The following is a 3,840-nucleotide window of genomic DNA, read 5'->3' as shown; positions in this document are numbered from 1 at the left end:
TTGAGATAATTTTGTATTAGTTATGATTTTTAATATAATACTCCAAGACAATTAGCTAACATAGTTATCAAAAACAAAATTTATCACTTTCTTGTAACAGAAGGAAGTATCACACTCGTTTTCCAAGTCGTAGTGGTCACATGTGATTGTTTCTCTTATGCTCTTAGCTCACAACGAAGCAAGGACATGTAATTATTTATTTGGGAGTTAAGTAATAATAAGATCCATTCTAATTCATAGGCCCAATAGCAATGATACTGAAGTAGAGAACATAGTTTTCTTGCAAGAGTCTGAATGATTGTTTTAAAAGTTTAAAACTAAATGATTAAAAATACATAAACAAAGCGTTGTTGGAAAACTTATTAATTTGAGAATTGAATGAAATAGAAGAGCCTGCAGGGTAGTTGACACCACAGGTTGGCATTATGAGCTCCAAGAGTTGAGATATCATTGCATGCGTTGTCATGACCTTTCTGTAAAGGCGGCAGTGTAAGATCACACTGATATGTATTGAATATGTAAATGGTAAAGCCAAGATAGTTAACTGACCTAAATACCAAAATTAGGATGTGGTGGATGCTGGTTGCGATAAAAAATTGCGTGCGATGGTAAATAACTGATGCTTAGATGAAAAATTGAACTAACAGTATGCTTGAGATCTAAAATATCAACCTAACAAAACAAAAAAAAAAAAAAATCAAGAAACGGACTCTAATGATACAGAGTAAGCCAAAACAAACACTCACCACAGCTATTCCAATAATTGGAAGAGAAGCGTGCTGGCTTACTCTTCAGAAGAATTATCTCCTGGCAAAGAATCTCTCCAGAAGAGACCATTCTTCTGGGTAACCCATCTACAAATCCAAATACAACGATTTTGTTAGTATAAACATACAATTACGAAAAAATTTATATGCAATTACAGGATAATAAAATCGCAGTTCGGAGATTGATATTCATCCATTCCACAGGTAGGTACTTATACAGCCTGTTTAGGTTGAGAAGAGAGGAATATGCATTGAATGATTAAACGTAGTTGCAATGGGTCGAAGGATTAAAGAAGGTCGTTAATGGCTTGAATCAATGCATCCCATAACGGTTCAGAGGAGAAGAATATCAAACGAAACGACACGAACGGAGTTCGATCCAGAGATTCATTACCAAGATTCGTCTCAAATACACCTCCAGAAACTCCATAGTCGGTTGACCTAATTACAGCAAGAAGAACATGATGAGATGAGCCCTAGAAATCAAAAGTCGCCATTGTTGAAGAAGGAGAATACGACAATCAGGAGAAGCTTTTATTTTTTTTCGTCAGTCCAAAACATTAAGTCTAAGCCCAACTATTAGCCCAAAACACTATATGTATACCCAAAACGATATAAGCCCATTACAGTGTAGTTTTAATGAAACGGTACGTGCGGACGGGACACGTGTCATGCTCACAGGCTTCGACTTTCTGACCTGTCCGCCTACGTGGCGCGCCCAGGAGAGAGATAACCTTACTTTATATATATATATATATATAGATATAGATATATAGATATATAGATAGATTAATGAATGTAACAAGTGGGGTTTATATACAATATAAAAAGTGAGTTTAGGTAGTCATTATACTAGTATACAGTATGTATCTATGTACACTGATACACCCCTCTCCCTTCAAACTTTGAAATTCTATCTTATAGAATTTCAAAGTTTGAAAGAGACATGCGATTCAACAATGAATGGAAGGGACCTGGATGCAAGGCCTTAGTCCAGATGTCAGCATGTTGATTAGACGTTGTAACATGATGAAGTGAGATGAATCTTTTCTTGACTTGATCCTGGATGGTGTTACAATCAACCTCAATATGTTTAGTTCTCTGGTGGAACACATGGTTGTTGACAACCTGGTTCTGATATTATATTAAGAGTAAGCCAAATATAAAATTTATCTTGATTAATTATTGAATGTAATGTACAAGTGGAGTTTATATACAAGTGTAAAAAGTGAGTATAGGTAATCCCAGTATGTATCTATGTATACTAATAAAAAAATTACAAACTAATCGAAATCACTTTCTTTGATGTGAACGGGATTGCAAGTGTTCAATGTGACATTAGATCGATACCTTACTACACTCTTCAGTCTCCTAAATTTAGCTGCATTCCCCGTAGTGATTATGAGTTAGCAGATTCTTTGGTAAAAGCTAGTCTTGCTTGTTTAAATCTTGAAATCTATGTATTAAATTTTATGAATGAAAGAAGATCGTTTGGTGCATAAAATAAAAGAAAAACGTAGACCAAAAAAAATAGAAGCAAACGTTAATGTATTCGCCGTGGCGGATACATTTTGAAAATTAAGAAAAATAACCAACTTATTATTAACAAAATACACAAAATCATAAACTTACAAATAATTATGACCAACAATACAAACAAAAGAGAATACTATTCTTACAGAGGCGATTGAAAACTGTAAATGTTGAAAACTGTGTATTAAATTTTATGAATGAAAGAAAATCGTTTGGTGCACAAAAAAAAAATCGTTGACCAAAAAAAAAAGCAAACTTGAATGTATTCTCCGTCGTGGCGGGTACATTTTGAAAATTAATCAAAAACCCAACTTATTATTAACAAAATACACAAAACGATAAACTTACAAATAGTTATGACCAACAATACAAACACAAGAGAATAATACTATTCTTACTCCTCGAAGACTTTGTACCAAATTATATAATTTCATATAAATTTAAATTATAAATATACATGACAAATTATATGCGTGAATCCAAATATAGTTCCCAATTAAATGATACTGAAAAAAAAACCAAAGGGTACTAGATTTGGTTTGGGGTTTGAAAATTTAATCTGATCACAACAAAATGCAACGATGAGACATTTGTCACCAAACTGTGTTTTGTTTATTTCGATTTTTCACCTTATCTTACTGTTAGAAGCATAATAATATTCCTCGTTACATGATATTTTCTTTTGATTATTAGTGCAATTACTCAAAAAATTATGTAAATACACTAAAAGCCATAAGGCTATAAGATCGAATCTCGACTGAAATGTTCAAAGATTTCTAACGTAACGATATGTGATTTAGCTTCTAGACTCTGTATCCGCGTTCTTTCAAATCTCTTTGTGAACCAATGTTTGTTCTCAACTTTTTATATTCATCTTTACAAAGAAAAAACTTACTATTATATTCTTACGTAGATAGATTCTACCATCATGTGAACAAAATAAATTCACTTAAAAGAACTAGACACTGTAAATGCATTGGTAATGTGATGTGATTCTGATTGATAAAGTGGAGATCGCTGAATCAAATCACGTGTCTGATTTTATTTTGTTTTTGGTAATAAACTATCAAATTGTATATACCCTGGATATTAATATTGTGTAAGTTGCAACCAATGGACTAAACAAGTACTGTTGTGGGTCACCAAAAGTTGTCACACCACTACAAAGCGTCAAAGCCCCAATACACAACTCTTGTTTAACCAATTGATTTCTCTAAACTTTCTAATTAAATATGATATGACCCATTTCTAAGTTTTTTGGGTCTAATTTTGTAAAGAGCCCTAAACAACAGACAAAACAAAACAAGCTATCTCCTTTAATGCAGAAGTGGTAGTAGTGTTTGGGATTTTCAGACCAAAGACCAAAAAAATGGTTTATGAAAATTAAGAGGAAAAGGACAAAGAGGGTGGAGAAAGGAATAGACAAAAGTCAACAAAAGTGAAAAGACTAATTGTGTGAATTGAGAGACATACCTTGTCAAGAGAAAGAAGAGCTACGAAAGCAAAGCACATGTGTGTGATTGGCTTGTTGCTATCTTAC

General features: G+C 33.0%; 1 long non-coding RNA gene across 1 annotated transcript; it reads right to left on the bottom strand.

Moving 5' to 3' along the window:
* Positions 1–212: 212 nt before the first annotated feature.
* On the bottom strand, positions 213–1,292 carry LOC106305264. Its single transcript, XR_001262949.1, has 4 exons — positions 1,162–1,292; positions 747–854; positions 550–672; positions 213–473 (listed from the first exon to the last, which is right to left on the bottom strand). It is a non-coding gene; the product is annotated as an uncharacterized LOC106305264 (long non-coding RNA).
* Positions 1,293–3,840: the final 2,548 nt, after the last annotated feature.

Source organism: Brassica oleracea, chromosome C7 (genome assembly GCF_000695525.1).
Source record: "Brassica oleracea var. oleracea cultivar TO1000 chromosome C7, BOL, whole genome shotgun sequence".
NCBI lineage: Eukaryota > Viridiplantae > Streptophyta > Magnoliopsida > Brassicales > Brassicaceae > Brassica > Brassica oleracea.
Note: the sequence above shows the minus strand (reverse complement) of the source record. Positions and strands in the feature narration are given on the sequence as shown.